Raw genomic sequence first — 20,559 nt, 5'->3', positions numbered from 1 at the left:
GAAAACTCTATTTGTGGGGAAAAAAAGGACGCCGATTTTGTTTGGGAGCCACGTCGCACGACCGTACAATTGTCAGTTAAAGCAACGCAGTGCCGAATCGCAAAAAGTGGCCTAGTCTTTGGCCAGCCAAATGGTCCAGGGCTGAAGTGCTTAAACTTAATGGGTTGTTCTACAAGGTGATCGTTTACAATCACGTTCATTCCCCCCCCCCCTAAAGATTATTGTAACAAGTTTCAAACGATTGGGCAAAAACTGCTGGTAATAAAAATGTTCCCTAGTGCCCAATCTTACATATTTGTTGATATTTTTAAATGTACGCAAGGGGGATATATCAATCAGACAATGATCTAATTAGCAAACAGCATTCCGTCACCATAAAATTTGCACCCCTTGCTTTCTTGTTGCAGAAAAAAAAAAAGCAATAAAAAGCTAATATATCGTTCGGTCATCTGGCGAGAACGTTCAACGAAGACTGTGCTGTTCTTGTTGCCAGTTCCTGCCCTCTCCAACGTTTATTGGAATCATCATATCATTAAGCGCTTGGACCGGAGCCAGGCAGGAAAGTTTGCATCGTCGTAAAACCTGTCAAACATATTTTCCTCTACGTGTTTTGTGATAAAAAACAAGTGGCATGGCATGCAAGCATTTCACTTTGTCTCACCTGTTAAACCTATCGATTCACTTTAATTTGGAATTTCCAGCTATTTCCTGAGATTTCATAGTGTGGGTTTGACAGCTTTTGCCACAGTGAAAATGAGCCTCGGGGGATTTGATAAATTCTTAACATCAGCACCAGCTGGAGAATTGTTTTTTGTGTGTGTGTGCGAGCTTTTCTGGGAGTGCCGTCAACTTTAATTTAATAACTAAAATGTAAAAATGTAACTGAAACAAAAAAGTCAGATAAGAACTACTTACATTTGCAGATGTGTTTACCTACATTTTTATGCGACTTTTCTGCTGTTGCATTACACGTTTTTTTAGGATGTATAGGACCAGATTCACAGAAAAAGTACGCCGGAGTATCTACTGATACTCCAGCGTACATTTTTAAATTTGCCGCGTCGTATCTTTATTTGTAATTCACAAACAAAGATACGACGGCTTTTGGCTAAGATCCGACAGGCGTATGGCTTTGTACGCCTTCGGATCGTAGGTGTAATTTTCCGGCGGCCGATGGGTGGAGTTTGCGTCGTTTTTCAGCGTCGGGTATGGAAATTAGCTGTTTACGGCAATCCACGAAGGTACGGGCGTTCGTCGCATTCTCTTACGTCATCGCTAGTCAGTTTTTCCCGTCGCAAACATAAGCCTGCTTTTTCATGGCTTGAATTTAGAACAGCCATGTTAAAGTATGGCCGTCGTTCCCGCGTCGAATTTCAATTTTTTTTTTTTTTTTGCGTAAGACGTCCGGGAATACGAAATAACGTAACGCACGTCGCCGCTCCAAAAATACGTTGGGGCGCCGTAATTTCGCGCAAAGCACGGCGGGAAATTTTCACACGGAGCATGCGCAGAACGTTCAGCGCGGGAGCGCGCCTAATTTAAATGACACACGCCCCATTTGAATTAGGCGGGTTTGCGCCGGACGGCTTTACGTTACACCGCCGTAAGTTTACACGCAAGTGCTTGGTGAATCAGGCACTTGCGCTGAAAACTTGCGGCGGTGTAACGTAAAGACGATACGTTACGCCGCCGCAGATCTCTGTGAATCTGGCCCATTGTGTCTATATCAGCTGAACTTTTTTTAATCACGGCGCTCCAGGTGATTTCTACATTATTTTATTTTTTTTCTCAGAAAAATTATGACCCTTTGTTTGGTGATAATTGTTAATTCCATCCTCGCTTTTATTTTTTATTTTATTTATTTTTATAATGAAAGGAAAGGTGGTTAATAATAGTAAATTTATATATATATATATATATATATATATATATATATATATATATATATATATATATATATATATATATATATATATATATATATATATATATATATATATATGTGTGTATGTATGTATGTATATTAGGGGTGCACCGAAATGAAAATTTCAGAACCGAAACAAAACCGAAATTAAAAAAAAAAATCAATCTGAAACCGAAAATTACTTTCTTTACTAATCTTTTTTTTCCCCCCTATTTCAATTTTTTTGAATGGGCACGGTGGCTGCGTTTGATGGGCACAGTGGCAACGTGTGTTGGCACAGTGGCTGCGTTTGATGGGCACAGTGGCTGCGTTTGATGGGCACAGTGGCTGCGTTTGATAGGCACAGTGGCTGCATGTGATGGCACAGTGAGGCTGCAATTGATGTTTTTTTTGGTAGTCAGAGAAGGCAAGCATGGCTCAATAACACACAAACGTTTTTTTTTTATCTGACATTTTTTCATTAAGAAAGTGCTGGTCACCTCAGTCAGTATTAACCCCCCCCCCCCCCCAATCCAGCCATTTCTTTTGTTCTATCTAAGTTCTGACTTCTAACAGGTTCTTCTGTTCTGCTTACTTTTTTAGCAGCACACTGGTTCCTCCTAGGCAGGCTCCTCGTGAGTGTGACTAGTCTCTGTGTCACAGGCAGCTCCGACACAGCTCCCTTCCCAGTGCTCTGAGTCCTCCCTCGCCTCCGGCCGTGACGTCTCGTGACTAACGCCGCTGGACTGCACCACAAGACTCCCCCATAGTGGGAGTAAAAAATACAGGCAATGGAGCTAGGAGGTGCCACTGCCGCTGCCCGCGCTCTGTATACTGGTCTGGCGGCTGCATGTGTATGAGAACTGCGCCCCCTCCTATACGAAATGGTACCGCCCATGGAGGGCGATCATTATCGGCAATTTTAAATGTGTTTCGGCATGGACCCAAAATAGCTGTTTTCGGCCGATATGTATCGTCCACCGATATATCGGTGCATCCCTAATATGTATATATATATATATATATATATATATATATATATATATATATATATATATATATATATATATATATATATATATATATATATATATATATATATATAATATTATATATATATATATATATATATATATATATATTAGCTGTATGCCAAAATAAATAAATATATAATTAAATAAAATGTCTTACTCTTGATGTGTACGGGAATAGAAACATAAAAGAATGATGGCAGAAAATAGACCAAGTGGCCCATCGAGTCTGCCCCAATTTTTTTAAATACCGTATATACTCAAGTATAAGTCGAGTTTTTCAGCAAATTTTTTGTGCTGAAAATGCCCCCCTTGGCTTATACTCAAATCACCCTTTTGCGCCTGATCTCTCGGACATTGGGGACCCGGTATCGGCCAGCCCTAGGTCCTCTTGGCACACATATGGTCTTCCTCTACAAGTGTGCAAAGTCTGGGGGACCTACAGCCAAGGAGCACCGATTTTTCAAAGTCGGGCACCCCTTCCATAGACTCTCATATTATACTGTAAGTAACTTTGGGGACCCGGTACCAGTCGGCCGTAGTTGCCTGTGTTGCCCCAGTTTTCCTCTACAAGTGTGCAAAGTTTGCTGGCTGGGGGACCTACGGCCGGGGAGCAATGATTTTTCAAAGCTAGGCACCCCTTCTATATACTCCCATGTTAAACATAAGTCTAGTCATGGACACATTGAGGCATGGGCACAGTGAGGCATGGACACAGTGAGGCACAGTGAGGCATGGGCACAGTGAGGCATGGGCACAGTGAGGCATGGACACAGTGAGGCATGCACATGGATGCAGTGAGGCATGCAGATGGACACCCCAGGCTTATATTTGAGTCAATACGTTTTCCCAGTTTTTTGTGGGAAAATTAGGTGCCTCGGCTTATATTCGGGTCGGCTTATACTCGAGTATATACAGTAAATGTATTTATTTTTAAGATGTTTGAATCTTTTTACAATGTATTTCTCAGATCTGTGCCACATATATGTATGTTATTGTTTCTATCCATACCACTTATGTGTGCATTAGGCCCCGTACTCACGACCAAACATGTCTGCTGAAACTGGTCCGCGGACCAGTTTCAGCAGACATGTTTGGCCGTGCGTAGGCCCGAGCGGACCATTTTCGGGCAAATCGGACAGGTTTCCAGCGGACAACTGTTTCCTGGACTTGCTTTAAAACAGTCCGCTGGAAACCTGTCTGGCCGCCCGCCATCCCTCGCATGCGTCAAATGACTTTGACGCATGCGTGGAAGCATTTAAAAGGCAGGCCCGCCCACGTCGCCGCGTCATTGTCGCGGCGACACCGCGTCATCGACGCGGCGACACCGCGGACATGCCCCGCGTATAGTTTACGCGCGGACTTCTGTTCGATGGTGTGTACAGCCATCGAACAGAAGTCCCCGGGCAGACATGTCCGATGAAAACGGTCCGCGGACCGGTTTCATCGGACATGTCTGCTCGTGAGTACAAGGCCTTATTGTTTTGGCCCATATTCATTTATTTAATTTAATTATTCATACCCCTTGAAATTTTTCACATTTTGTCATGTTACAACGAAAAATGTAAATGTATTTTATTGGGATTTTATGTGATAGACCAACACAAAGTGGCACATAATTGTGAAGTGGAAGGAAAATGATAAATGGTTTTCAAAATATTTTACAAATAAATATCTGAAAAATGTGGCGTGCATTTGTATTCCACCCCCTTTACTCTGATACCCCTAACTAAAATCTAGTGGAACCAATTGCCTCCAGAATTCACCTAATAAGTAAATAGTGTCCACATGTGTGTAATTTATTCTTAGTATACATTTAGCTGTTCTGTGAAGCCCTCAGAGGTTTGTTAGAGAACCTTAGTGAACAAACGGCATCATGAAGGCCAAGGAACACACCAGACAGGTTAGAAGAGATAATGTTGTGGAGAAGTTTAGAGCAGATTTAGATTATAAAAAAAATCCATCCTCCTAAACTGACAGGCCGGGTGTAACGGCTACCCACTGGTGTGAGGGTCTCAGCCGTTTGAGACGTCCTTTTCCCTGGCAAGCTGCGATATGCAGGTACCGCCGGTATATCCCATCGAACGCCCTTCCAAGAAACGAGACGTGCTACGTTTGAAGGGTCAAGTAGACTGACTTTATTTGGCATATTTCACCTGCTTATATCTGGTTACAACTGTTACAAGAACAATGACATCTCCTTGAATTAATCACTTGGCCAGTTTCTAGCCGCTTCGGCACCTCACCCCACTTAACATTTCCTGGCCAGGCACATAGAATTCAATTAACCTTTAAAACAATTATCACTCACACATAATCCCCATCAGCATACACCTCACAGGGGGGCTGTTTACCTGCACACAAAAGAGAGTTCATTATCTATGCGAAGGGAACATTAGCATTCAACAATGAAAAGAAACTTGTCCAATTAACCCTTTGAGCTCAGAATACAATGCGGTACATCCACTTGTGACAAGCCATGCAGTTCCTTGTAGTCCCCCTGCACGAAGATCATAACTGTCCCGGCAGCATGCATGTGTCCGTTACACTACTCCCCCTTTGTGGAACACTCCGGCAGACCCGGATTGATCCTTTTCGGATCAACTTGGGGATGTCCGGTCTGCTGTTAGGGTAAAAGTTCCGTTTGCCTGGACAGTCCGTCAGCCTTCCCATTGGCTTACCAGGTCGGTAGCTGATGGTGAAGGTGAATAATGGAATTCAGTTCTGGAACAGTCACTTGCTTTGCTCTCTCAATGGCTCCCAAAACCTGTTGCTGATGCTCTTGGGACAGATACGGCACCACCTGGATGCAAATCCCATTTAATCTTTTGACAATTTCCGCCTGTTTGTGCATTTCAATGTTCAAGCCACGGGACATCTCATAATACATGACATAGTGTCGTTGCATCTCTGATTTCTCACTGGCCAACTTGTCACATTCCCATTTTAGACTGTGATATTGTGCCGGATCTACAGTACATGTCGGGGAAGGTAGTCTTACCCGGTTCTCAGCAGCACGCGGGTTGATTCCAGCAACGCGGGTGGTCACGGGACAAGCAGCAGCAGGTGTAGGTAAATAAGCCGAAGTCAGAGGGCCAATGTCGTTGCCCAGCACCACCTCGGCAGGTAGGTTGTCCATGATACCAACTGTGGTCTTTCCTGACCCGGCTCCCCAGTCTAAGTGCACCCGGGTGGTGGGTACGCGAAATACAGCACCCCCTGCGACCCGGACGGCAACTGTGCGAGTGGACACGTTCTCTGGCTTTACCAGATGTTTTTGAATCAGAGTGATAGTAGTCCCGGAATCTCTTAAGCCTTGTGCTACTTGTCCATTCACCCGTACCTCCTGACGGTGATGCTGACGGTTATCCGGAGAGGCCGCTTGTATTGGGTCTGCCTCATACCAAATTCCCAGACATTCCTCCGGGCCCCCCTCGGTCTCCAGGCAGTGGGCCGCAGAGGGACGTGATGGAGTGACCTCTGTGTTGGGTGTTGTGCGTCTCCAATTGTTATTTGTAGCTCTCAAAGGGCAATAACGAGCAATATGTCCCGTGTCGCTGCAGTGATGGCACGTCACCCTAGGCGAATCCCGGGGGTAGTCGCTAGGCCCCTGAGGATGTGGTGGAACTGGAGCCGAAAACTCTGGGCGTGGGGTGACGGTTGGAGTACGCGGTTCTACCTTATGAGCCAGCCGTGTAGTACCCTGGCTTACTTTCCTTGTTTCCGCGTACTCATCTGCTAGCCGAGCCGCCTCGTTTAAGTTAGCGGGACGGCGATCTCGTACCCAGTTTTGTATGTTTGCGGCCAGGTCTTGGAAGAAATGTTCCATTAGGAACAGCTGCAATACTTCCTCCCCGGTGTTGGCCTTGCACCCTTGGACCCAAAGGGATGCCATCCTTTGTAACTGGTTGGCCCATTCCATGTGGGAGTCCACAGCCATCTTCTTGGACTCCCGGAAGCGCCGGCGGTAGGCTTCTGGCGTTACGGCATATCGGGTTAGCAACGCCTTTTTAACTTGCTGATATTGTAAAATATCCTCTGGAGCGAGAGCCCGAAAGGCTTCATTGGCTTTGCCCGACAATTTCCCCGACAAAATAGTGACCCATTGGTCTGGTGGTACCTGGTGTAGTGAGCACTGCCTCTCAAAGTCCGCCAAATATCCATCGATTTCCTCCTTACTTTCTACAAAAGCTTTAAATGCAGTGAATGGTATTTTCTTTCCTGTAGCAGCAGGTGGGGGGTAGGAACTGCAGGTGTAATGGGCTGTCTCGCTCTTACCAGTTCCAGTTCTTGTCCCCTCTTCGTTTGTATCTCTTCCCTTGCTTCCCGAAACAGCTGGTTTATTAGTTCCACGGACGTTTCTGGATACAAGGATAATCTCCGCTGTACAATCCCAGTAATTACATCTTCTTTGCTGACAGGTGCAAGGGGCTCCGTTCCTTCCATAGATCCATCCATTTCGTCCAGCTCCAGCAGGTCAGCTATCAGCTCTCTCCGTGGTCTGTTGCTGGCGCTCCTACCACGACTCTCCAATAGATCTTTTAGTGTGGATCTTTTCAGCCTGGCGTACTGCGACTCCATTCAGCACTTGCTCTTTGGATAAAAGGATCATCCCACCGCTGCCAACCAATGTAACGGCTACCCACTGGTGTGAGGGTCTCAGCCGTTTGAGACGTCCTTTTCCCTGGCAAGCTGCGATATGCAGGTACCGCCGGTATATCCCATCGAACGCCCTTCCAAGAAACGAGACGTTCTACGTTTGAAGGGTCAAGTAGACTGACTTTATTTGGCATATTTCACCTGCTTATATCTGGTTACAACTGTTACAAGAACAATGACATCTCCTTGAATTAATCACTTGGCCAGTTTCTAGCCGCTTCGGCACCTCACCCCACTTAACATTTCCTGGCCAGGCACATAGAATTCAATTAACCTTTAAAACAATTATCACTCACACATAATCCCCATCAGCATACACCTCACAGGGGGGCTGTTTACCTGCACACAAAAGAGAGTTCATTATCTATGCGAAGGGAACATTAGCATTCAACAATGAAAAGAAACTTGTCCAATTAACCCTTTGAGCTCAGAATACAATGCGGTACATCCACTTGTGACAAGCCATGCAGTTCCTTGTAGTCCCCCTGCACGAAGATCATAACTGTCCCGGCAGCATGCATGTGTCCGTTACACCGGGCAAGGGGAGCATTAATCAGAGAAGCAGTCAAGAGGCCCATGGTAACTCTGGAAGAGCTGCAGAGATCCACAGCTCAGGTGAGAGAATCTGTCCACAGGACAACTATTAGTCGTGTTCTCCACAAATCTGGCCTTTATGGAAGAGTGGCAAGAAGAAAGACATTGATGAAAGAAAGACATAAGAAGTCCTGTTTGCAGAAAGCCATGTGGGGGACACAGCAAACATGTGGAAGAAGGTGATCTGGTCAGATGAGACCAAAATGTTTACTTTGTGGCGGAAAACAAACACTGCTCATAACCCTGACCACACCATCCTCACCGTGAAACATGGTGGTGACAGAATCTTGTGGGGATGCTTTTCTTCAGCAGGGACAGGAAAGCTGCTCAGAGTTGATGGGAAGATGGATGGAGACAAATTCAGGGCAATCTTAGAAGAAAACCTGTTAGAATCTGCAAAAGACTTGAGACTGGGGTGGAGGTTCACCTTCCAGCAGGACAACGACCCTAAACATACAGCCAGACCTACAATGGAATGGTTTAGATCAAAGCATAATCTTGTATTAGAACGGCTCAGTCAAAGTCCAGACCTAAATCCAAATAAGAATCTGTGGTAAGACTTGAAAATTGCTGTTCACAGACGCTCTCCATCCAATCTGACAGAGCTTGAGATATTTTGCAAAGATAATGTGTAAAAATGTCCCTCTCTAGATGTGCAAAGCTGGTAGAGACATCCCCAAAAAGACTTGCAGCTGTAATTGCAAAGAAATGGGGTTCTAAAAAATATTGGTTCAGGGGGGCTGAATAAAAATACAGTATATAATATAGGAATTACAAGTATATCAGATATTAGTCAAACCAATTCCCGCTCACCCCAATGGGAACTAACTGTGAGGCCCCGTACACACGTCCGAGAAACTCGACGGGCAAGACACATCGTTTTGCTCGTCGAGTTCCTTGTGAAGCCGCCGAGGATCTCGGCGAGCCAAGTTTCCTCATTGACTAACGAGGAAATAGAGAACATGTTCTCTATTTGGCCCGACGAGATCCACGTCGGTTTCCTCGGCCAAAAGTGTACACACGACCGGGTTTCTCTGCGGAATACGGCTCCCATCGAGTTTCTGGCTGAATTCTGCCGAGAAACTCGGTCGCGTGTACGGGGCCTGAGTGGATCTCGGCTTCCAAGGGTTATGTATACACACAGGGTTAGGTGTTGTAAACCATATGACATTCAGTCTTACAATAGTTCATATCTCATTGTTGTTTCGATAATTAGATGCTCTTGGATTATGTAGCCATTCTTGCCAGTTATTTTTTAATTTATTAATAGAATAATTTTTTGTATACTAATAGTAGTTCATATTGAGATTGCGTATTTAGTCTAATGCTAACATTCGACAGGTTGGGAGGTTCTGTAGATTTCCATATGTTTGTAATAGTAAGCCTTGCGGCTGTCTAAACCCACGTTTTTGTCTTTAAAGTGGATGTAAACCCAATCCATGAAATTTGAGCTGGGCACATATATCTGCAGTATTTTGTTATCTCTCTTCAAAGAGCTATGTCCCGTAGCTCTCTCCTGATCCATCCCTCTGTTATTAGCCTGATCTATATATATATATATAGATATGCAGGGAGCTGGTCCTGTTACAAAACACCTCTGAGAGTCTCTGCCTATGATGAGAGGGGGTGTGTGCCTTTGCTCCAATCAGCAATTTTAGCTATCTTGGATGTATGCCCATACATCGCACTCTGTGTTAAACAGGAAGAGAACATTTCCTAACATGACCTGAACGTTCTAAACAGTATATAAATGTGAAAACAATGGAATGAATGAAAAGGAGAAATGGAGACAAGAAAGGAGGAAAGGAAGAACAACGAAAATGAGGAAGGAAAGGAGAAAAGGTGGAATGAAGGAAAGGAGGAAAGAAAGGAGGAAAAGAGGAGCGAAGGGAAGGATGAAAGAAAGGAGGAAAAGAGGATCGAAACAAATGAGGAAAAGAAAGGAGGAAGGGAGGAATGAAGGAAAGAAGAAAGGAAAGGATGAATGAAGGAATGGAGACAAGAAAGGAGGAAAAGAGGAATGAAGGAAATGAGAAAGGAAAGGAGAAAGGTGGAATGAAGGAAAGGAGGAAAAGAGAAATGAAGGGAAGGAGGAGAGAAAGGAAAAGAGGGAAGGAGGAAAGTAAGGAAAAGACGGAAGGAGGAAATAAAGGAAAAGAGAGAAGGAGGAAAGAAAGGAAAATAGAGAAGAAGGAAAAGAAGGAAGCGAAAATAAAAGTATCTCACTAAAGTAAGGAAGGGAAGAAAAGATGGAAAGGAAGGAGGAAAGAAAAGAGGAGGGAAAGGAGGAAATTAGGAACGAAGAAAAGGAGGAAAGAAAGGATGAAAGGAGAATCGAAGCAAAGAAGGAAAGAAGGGAGGAAGGGAGGAATGAAGGAAAGGAGGAGTGAAGGAAAAAAGGAAAGAAGAAAAGAAAGGAAAAGGGGGATGGAGGAAAGGAAGGAAATAAGAAAGAAAAGAAGGGAAAGAGGGAATGAGGAAAGGAAGGAAGGAAATAAGGGAAGGAGGAAAGAAAGTAAGTAAGAGAGAAAGGAAAATTATAAATTGTTGTTTATGCCTATAAAGCCTGTAAACAATGTTTCCTTTGGTTAATGAATATTACACCTGTTCTTTAGTGAGAAATGAATAGAAATTTTGAGCAAGGCGCCATCAAGAATACAGCGAGAAAAGGCTAGCTTTTCAACACCCCGTTCTGCTACCAGTCAAGCTGTCTTGATCTGCAGTCTTGACAGATTAGTGTGAAAAATGGCATATGTTTTTTGGTTAACTCTTTCTGTTAACTACTGGGCTAACAGTGAAGCATCTGGATGTGATAAACCTTTAACATGGGCCATTAAAAGTTGTATTTTATAATGCTACAAACAACACAATGTACGGTCCAAACAGAACATGGCCCAGGTTCCATAAAGAAGGTTCAGATTTTGGAAGGTGACAGTGTGCCTGCTTTGGTTATTAAATCTGTTTTTCAGAATAAATTCATATCTACCAGTCAGTGGCGGCTGGTGCTCAACATTTTTGGGGGGCGCAAACGTAAAAAAAAAAAAGAAAAGAAAAAAATTGCAGCCTCACTGTGCCCATCAAATGCAGCCACTGTCACCACTGTGCCATGCCATCAAATGCAGCCACTGTGCCATCAATTGTCACCACTGTGCCATGCCATCAAACGCAGCCACTGTGCCATCAATTATCACCACTGTGCCATGCCATCAAATGCAGTCACTATGCCATCAATTCGCACCACTGTGCCATGCTATCAAATGCAGTCACTGTGCCATGCCATCAAACGCAGCCACTGTGCCATCAATTATCACCACTGTGCCATGCCATCAAATGCAGTCACTATGCCATCAATTCGCACCAATGTGCCATGCCATCAAACGCAGTCACTGTGCCATGCCATCAAATGCAGCTGCTGTGCCATGCCATCAAACGCAGTGACTGTGCCATGCCATCAAACGCAGTCGCTGTGCCATGCCATCAAACGCAGTCGCTGTACCATGCCATCAAACGCAGTCACTGTGCCATGCCATCAAACGCAGTCGCTGTGCCATGCCATCAAACGCAGTTGCTGTGCCATGCCATCAAACGCAGTCGCTGTGCCATGCCAAACCCAGTCGCTGTGCCATGCCATCAAACGCAGTCACTGTGCCATGCCATCAAACACAGCCACTGTGCCATCAATTGTCACCACTGTTCCATGTCATCAAACACAGCCACTGTGCCCCTCAATTGTCTCCACTGTGCCAATTGTCACCACTATGCCCCTCAATTGTCGCCACTGTGCCAATTGTCACCACTGTACCCTTTAATTGTCACCACTGTGCCCATTGTCACTACTGTGCTCATTGTTGCCACTGTGCATGTCACTGTGCCCTTTAATTGTTGCCATTGTGCCCATTGTCACTACTGTGCCCATTGATGCCACTGTGCCCTTTGTCACCTCTGTGCCCATTGTCGCCACTGTGCCCTGTAAAATGCACTTACCTTAATCCTTCGACGTCCCTCAATGTCTTCTTCTCCCGCCTTGGTGATGCTTCAGCCAATCGGGTTACCGATAACCAGAATCGGCGAACCCGTACATTCCCTGGATAAGGCATCCGGGAGACGAGGGCCACTGGCTCTGAAAGGCACTTCCGCACAGCCAACCAGCTGCCGTTATTCAGGTGGTCGGCGCTAAATGTCCGGCCACCTTGAATAGACCAGCGGCAGCTGGCAATAATAACATACATTCATGCAATGCATGAATGTATGTTATTTTCAGTGGCGGCGGGCGGCGCTCCAGCGCCCTCAGAATCTCATGGTGTTAAAGATAACTTTAGGTGTAGCCCCCCCCCCCAGCTCTGCAACAGCTGAGATCTTGATGAACAGCAACTGGACTTAGTAGAACCTTCTACAGGTAGCCCAAGACAGGTGGAAATACGTTCAACAGGAAGACCCTGCTGTTCTAGAGTTTACACTATTTATCAGCCTTTCCAGCGGCCTACTGGGCCACCACTACCAGGGATTAGCTGGTGTTCAATAAATATTCATGACATACAGCCAAAGCTTGTTTGACTGTACTTCTCCTGTGGATCACAGGAGTGTAGTTTGTTCTGCACTCCTGTGACACATTTTCAGCAGACAGCAGGCTGAAGTCCACTGTTGGCTGAAGTCACAGAGCCAGGTCAGACTCGGGATGGATTGCGACCATATGGTAGGGATCCCCCCACATGCCTGGACCGGCACCTGGCTCAGCCTCTCAGCGAGCTGCGGCGAGCCTGAGCCAGCCGCTGCTGCACCCTCCACATCTCAGTACTCCAGTGAGCAAGAGGGGGGGGGGAGAGCAGAGATCCGGAGACTGACAGTCACCAGCTCTTTGTGCTCAGGTTGCTGTGATAATCAAGTGATCAGCCGTTAATGTCTAAACCGTTGGCAACAAAAGTGAAGGAGTTCACCAGAGCTTCACAGAATGCCACTGGACTCCTCTTCCACTCCTCCATGATGACATCATGGAGCTGGTGCATGTTAGAGACCTTGCGCTCCTCCACCTTCCGTTTGAGGATGTCCCACAGATGATCAATAGGGTTTGGGTCTTTACCCTCAGCTTCTTTCACAGTGATCGTCTTGGAGGTGTGTTTGGGGTCGTTATCATGTTGGAATACTGCCCTGCGGCCCAGTCTCTGAAGAGAGGGGATCATGCTCTGCTTCAGTATGTCACAGTACATATTAGCATTCATGGTTCCCTCAATGAACTGTAGCTCCCCAGTGCCGGCAGCACTCATGCAGCTCTAGACCATGACACTCCACTATGCTTGACTGTAGGCAAGACACACTTGTCTTTGTACTTCTCACCTGGTTGCCGCCAAACACACTTGACACCATCTGAACCAAATACGTTCATCTTGGTCTTATAAGACCACAGGACATGGTTCCAGTAATCCATGTCCTTAGTCTGCTTGTCTTCAGCAAACTGTTTGCAGGCTTTCTTGCACACCATCTTTAGAAGGGGCTTCCATCTGGAATGACAGCCATGCAGACTGAATTGATGCAGTGTGCAGCGTATGGTCTGAGCACTGACAGGCTGCCCCCCCCCCCACTCCTTTTACCTCTGCAGCAATGCTGGCAGCACTCATACATCTATTTCTCAAAGACATCCTCTGGATATGACGCTTTGGAACGTGCACTTGACTTCTTTGGTCGACCATAGCGAGGCCTGTTCTGAGTGGAACCTGTCTTGTTAAACAGCTGTATGGTCTTAACCACCGCGCAGCAGCTCAGTTCCAGGGTCTTGACAATCTTCTTATAGCCTAGGCCATTTTTATGTAGAGCAACAATAATTTTTTTCAGATCCTCAGAGAGTTCTTTGCCATGAGGTGCCATGTTGAACTTCCAGTGACCAGTATGAGAGAGTGAGAGCAATAACATCAAATTTAACACACCTGTTCCCCATTCACACCTGAAATCTTGTAACACTAATAAGTCACATGACATCGGGGAGGGAAAATGGCTAATTGAACCCAATTTGGACATTTTCACTTAGGGGTGTACTCACTTTTCTTGCCAGCGGTAATGGCTGTGTGTTGAGTTATTTTGAAGGGACAGCAAATGTACACTGTTATACAAGCTGTACACTCACTACTTTACATTTTCATGTCTTCAGTGTTGTTACATGAAAAGATAGAATAAAATATTGACAAAAATGTGAGGGGTGTACTCACTTTTGTGAGATACTGTATAAAGCCATTGAAGAGTCAGTGTGCCACCTAAGCCATTTAGGGACACATTAAAGATGATTTTTTATTAGACATGTGCATTCGTTTTCGTCCGAATTTCAGGTATTTTCGTTATCGTTTTAACAAACGATAACGAAAGCACAGAAAACGAAAAACGAAAGATCCGACATAAACAAATGCTTTATTTTCATTTTCGTTGCGATCGAATGTGCCTAACCTTAACTCTATTAGTCCAATATTATTCTACATAAAGAGAAAAGATTCGACATAGAGAGAAAAGATTCAACATTATAGAGACATGAAGAAGAGTCGACATAGAGAGAAAAAATTAGACATAGAGAGAAAAGATTCGAAATAGAGAGACATCAAGATTCGACATAGAGAGACATGAAGATTCGACATAGGTCCCGTACACACGACCGAGTTTCTCGGCAGAATTCAGCTAGAAACTCGATCGGAGCTGGATTCTGCCGAGAAACTCGGTCGTGTGTACACTTTTCAGCGAGGAAGCCGACGAGGAACTCGTCGGGCCAAATAGAGAACATGTTCTCTATTTCCTCGTTGTTCAATGAGGAAAGTTGGCCCGCCGAGATCCTCGGCGGCTTCAACACAGAACTCGTTGAGGAACTCGATGTGTTTGGCACGTCGAGTTCCTCGGACGTGTGTTCGGGGCCATAGAGAGACATGAAGATTCGACATAGAGAGACATGAAGATTCGACATAGAGAGACATGAAGATTCGACAAAGGTCCCGTACACACGACCGAGTTTCTCGGCAGAATTCAGCCAGAAACTCGATCGGAGCTGGATTCTGCCGAGAAACTCGGTCGTGTGTACACTTTTCACCGAGGAAGCCGACGAGGAACTCGTCGGGCCAAATAGAGAACATGTTCTCTATTTCCTCGTTGTTCAATGAGGAAAGTTGGCCCGCCGAGATCCTCGGCGGCTTCAACACAGAACTTGTTGAGGAACTCGATGTGTTTGGCACGTCGAGTTCCTCGGACGTGTGTACGGGGCCATAGAGAGACATGAAGATTCGACATAGAGAGACATGAAGATTCGACATAGAGAGACATGAAGATTCGACATAGAGAGACATGAAGGGCCAGATTCACAGCAGAAATACGCCGGCGTATTTTCAAATTTGCCGCGTCGTATCTTGATTTGGAATCCTCAAACCAAGATACGACGGCTTTTGGCATAGATCCGACAGGTGTACGCGCGTTCATCGCATTCTCTTACGTCGTCGCTAGTCGGTTTTTCCCGTCGCAATCTTAAGCCTGCTATTTCATGGCTTAGATTTAGACCAGCCATGTTAAAGTATGGCCGTCGTTCCCGCGTCGAATTTCAATTTTTTTTTTGCGTAAGACTACCGGGAATACGAAAGTACGTTACACACGTCGCCGTTCAAAAAACACGTTGGGGCGCCGTAATTTCGCGCAAAGCACGGCGGGAAATTTCCTAACGGAGCATGCGCAGAACGTTCGGCGCGGGAACGCGCCTAATTTAAATGGTACACGCCCCATTTGAATTAGGCGGGCTTGCGCCGGACGGCTTTACGCTACGCCACCGCAAGTTTACAGGCAAGTGCTTTGTGAATCAAGCACTTACGCCGAAAACTTGCGGCGGCGTAACGTAAAGGGGATACGTTACGCCGCCGTAATTATTCGCGAATCTGGCCCGAAGAGTCAAATTTTTTTTTTTTTTTTTTTAAAGATTCTGTCGAATCTTCTTTTTTTTTTTTTTTTTTAGAACATTTGACAGACACCATAAGCCTTCAATGACAGATTCGACCTTAATTTGGATTTTTGGACGAATGCATTTTTTTTTTAACGAAAAATGAATTAAATAAAAACGAATTTCGGGAGTAACTAAATAAATTTATTTTTCGGATGTTAACGAAATTACGAAACAAAATATTTCAGTGTGGACATGTCTATTTTTTATTACTCTGCCAAATGTTGAAAGTGAAAAGAATGGACTTCCAACATTTGGCTAAGTAACGTTTAGGACGTGGCACTGCGTTACCATAAGCTCCATCCTGTATTGATGCTTTGACAACTTTTAGATTATTTTTATTAATCTGAGCCCAAATAATTGATACACTCAGAACCCATCTAATTGTCAGATTTATTCACATAGAGTAAGTCTTCATTCCTCAGTTTTCCAGAAGATAGAGATGTTTCCGCATTTGAAAGGCTCCCATGTTTATATTACATTGTGCAGCTCATAATATCAATTTTCACGTTTACTGATCTTGCCCATTCCTCTCTGCTATCAGCATCTATTGAGTGTTAGCAGTTGAGATATCCACAACACTGGAAGCTTAAAAAAAAAAAGGAATACTTAGCTGTCTGATGAAATGTTTTAAATGCATAGGGTTCACCTTGGGGTTGGCTAGTGCTTAGATTTTATCCATTAATAACATGCAGGGTCTGCTGCTTGGCTTCCCAAGGCATATACAATTCCCTTCTCCATGGGGAAAACAGCTTTGCCTAGAGAATTCGCTCATACCTGTAGGAAAGTGCACTTTCACATCGTACAAGTATGTATCTTTCAAGTGTCACTTCTGAAATATTAACTCTAAACAAAAAGGAACAGATTGGTGCCTGCGATAACAATGCCGCTACAAGAAGCCTTTCAAGCACGCGATTCGTAGAGAAGGTGGATGCCATTGTGACTTGACCAAGGTTACCCAGAGCTGGCAAATCAAACTCACTATAACAGTTTCAAGGATCAGCATGCTAACAACTCGGGATATGTACACACTTCAAAAATGTACAACTTGAGCAGACATCGTGAGATTACTTTTCAGCCACCATTAGAATTGTTGGTTGGATTGACATCACTTCTCTATAAAAGAAACAAAAACCCTTCATGACCAGGCTATTTTCTTGCTATACGGCACTGCATTACTTTAACCGCTTCTGACTGCCCCGCATACATTTAATGCAGCAGGGTGGCCCTTCAGCATGAAATCACGTACCTGTACGTGATTTTGTTTGCCGGGTCTGGGGCGTGCGCACCCGCGCACGTGGCGCCACGCACGCACCACCGGTGACCCGCCCCCGATGTGATTGGACACATCGGGAACCAACCAGCAGGTCCGGCAGACCTAAACTCCACCTGGACCCGCCAATCGTCCCCGAATCAGACAGAACGGCGGTCTGCCTATGTAAACAAGGCAGATCACCATTCTGTCAGAGGGTAAGATGGAGATCTTGTGTTTCTGCTAATCAGGAACACGGATCTTTGTCTCTTCCCAGTCAAAGCATCTCCCCCACAGTTATAAAGCACTCACAGGGAACACATTTAACCCTTTGATCTCCCCTGATGTTAATCCCTTCACTGCCAGTGTCATTAGTACAGTGCATTTTTTTTTGGACTGATCACTGTATTGGTGTCTCGACCTTCTTTGGGTGTCCAAGTTACTGCTTTGGGTACTTGGGCATTTCCTTTAGGCTGGCTACTGGCAGGGTCTTCCGAAGACTGTAGTAGTTTTCTGACATCTAGAAGAGGTGACTGGTCTACAACAGAACTGGATCCAATGGTCGTAACTCCCAAAAAGTGGTAGTGGAGAAGGACATGGATGGCAGTGAGTCCAAAAAAAGTTGCTAATGTAGAAAAAATAGAAAAGCCTGAATTTGTATGCTGAAGGGGGGGGGGGGGGGGCTGAGAGGAATAAACTTCGCCAAGATACGAGCCTTATGCCACGTACACGCGATCGGAAATTTCCGACAAGAAAAAGTCCGATGTGAGCTATTGGTCTGAAATTCCGACCGTGTGTAGGCTCCATTGGAATTTTTCTGTCGGAATTTCCGCCAAGAAAGATTTCAGAGCTGGAACTTCAATTTTTTGACAAGAAAAGTTCTTGGAGGAAATTTCGATTGTCTGTATTCAATTCCGACGCACCAAAAACCATGCTTGCTCGAAATCAAGTCGACGCATGCTTGGAAGCATTGAACTTCATTTTTCTCGGCTCATCGTAGTGTTGTACGTCACCGCGTGTGACCGTGTGTATGCAACACAAGTTTGAGCCAAGATTCCGTCGGGAAAAAAATCCACGGTTTTCCTGTGTACACGGCATTAGCCTGGATCACAGGTCTTCTTTCTTCTTCCTTGCAGTGGAGGTGGGTCCATCTTTGAGTGTAAAAGTCACTGCTGGTTTTCTTGGGCAGAGAGCAATAAACTTTACCAGGACATTGGCCTTAACCTGGGTCTTTTCACTTCTTTCTTGCAATGGACCTTTTTTGTGTGTCCAAGTTACTGCTTGTGGTGCTTGGGAACTTCCTTTTGGTTGGCTACTGGCAGGGACTTCCGAAGACTGTAGTAGTATGCTGAAGAAGGACATGGATGGTGGTAAGTCCAAAAAAGCTTGCTAATGTAGAAAAAAGAGAAAAGCCTGAATTTGATAGCTTGGGGGGAATAGAGAGGAATGAACTTTGCCAAGAGATAGGCCATAGCTTGGATCACAGGCCTCCTCCATTCTTTCTTGCAGTGGAGGTCGGTTCATCTTTGGGTGTCAAAGTCATTGCTGGGGTTACTTGGGCAGCTCCTGTGGGCTGTCTAATGGCAGGGTCTTCTGAAGACTGCAGCAGTATGTTGTTGTCAAGAAGATGTGACTGGTAAAACCCCATTAGAAGTCCCTTAGTGACGAAACGTACGTAGGGTGCTGATGACGTCATCACGTTCCGTCCATCGAGACGGCGGTGTTACGATCAGACAGGAAGTGAGGAGAAGCAAATGGGGATGACGCGGCTCCCATGACATTTACGCTGAACTATAGCATCGTTCTTGTAAGTGTATCATTTACCTTTCATTAAATTCATTTGATTGAACATACTGCACCATGAAGGTCTTTGTCCTTTGATTTTGAGTTACCCTGGGATTACTGGCTGTTGTATCCTGATTGGTTTTGGGGAGACCTATATCCCTACACTTGGTGAGACTGTGATCCGCAGTCGTGGCTCTCTGGTAAGCAGGCTACCACATTACTGGGTGTTTTTCAAGACACAATTTGTTTGGGAAGACTGGTCACACTCTTTAGTCCTTTGGAATCAACTTTGAATAACTTTGGAAGATAACCTTCATTAAGACTTTCTTTATTGTAATCTGGATGGAACTTTGCACTAGATATGTGCATTCCCGTTCGTACGAATGTTCATTTTCGTACCCGCAGAATAATGTGTACATACGAAAAAATTTAAGCACCAAAATACGAAAACTACGGGATTACGAATGAGTCGCATAACGAACAACCGCAAATACGAACAAACTATCCGACGAAAATACGACAAAACGAAAACGGCAAAAGAACGAATATGACATCTATAACAAAAGACTTGCATTCTGTATTTTGTTTGAATCCTTGTTCTGTTCGTATTTTGATTTTCAGTCGTATGTTCATATGACATCTAACAAAAGATTTTCATTCTGTATTTTGTTTGAATCCTTTTTCTGTTTGTATGTTCATATGACATCTTATAACAAAAGATTTGTATTCTGTGTTCTGAATTCCTTTTTTCTGTTCGTAATTTGGTTTCAAAATACAGAATGCAAATCTTTTGTTATAAGATGTCATTTTCGTTTTTTTGAATGGGCAGTGAGTGTAGTTAGTTAGCGAAGCAGCTTCTCTTTTGTGCTGAGTACAGTAGTACAGTAAAGTCAAATAAACTTTTCTGTGGATTTTCGTCTGAAGGGAGAGATCAGTTGGCCAGACTTTTGAACCTGGAACCCAAAAATGGTTTTCTGATGGAGTTTAAAAACGAACGAATGTTCGGTAAAACGATCGTTTTTATGTTTGTTGTTAAAAAAGTCTGACCAAGTGTATGGGGCTTAACAATAGTTAATATGGATGAGCCGCGTGTTGAAAGTGCCGCGAATACCGCAATATATTTACGAAAGTACAAAATGACGAAAATTCACGAAAATTATTGTCTAACAAGTAACGAACATGAATTAAACAGAACAACAAACCATCCCGCATGTACGAAAATAAAACGGTAACCAAAATACGAAACGATCGGAATACAAAAAAATTGCGTCGTACGAAAAACTAATGGGAACGAACAGGAAAACGGGCGTCTTACGAAAAACGAACGGGAACGAACCTACGGAACGATACGAAACGGAACAAAAAAAAACGAAAAAAAATTCTGTGC

The sequence above is a fragment of the Rana temporaria genome, chromosome 3, assembly GCF_905171775.1.
Source record: "Rana temporaria chromosome 3, aRanTem1.1, whole genome shotgun sequence".
NCBI classification, from domain to species: Eukaryota; Metazoa; Chordata; class Amphibia; order Anura; family Ranidae; genus Rana; species Rana temporaria.
This window is presented reverse-complemented; position numbering follows the sequence as displayed.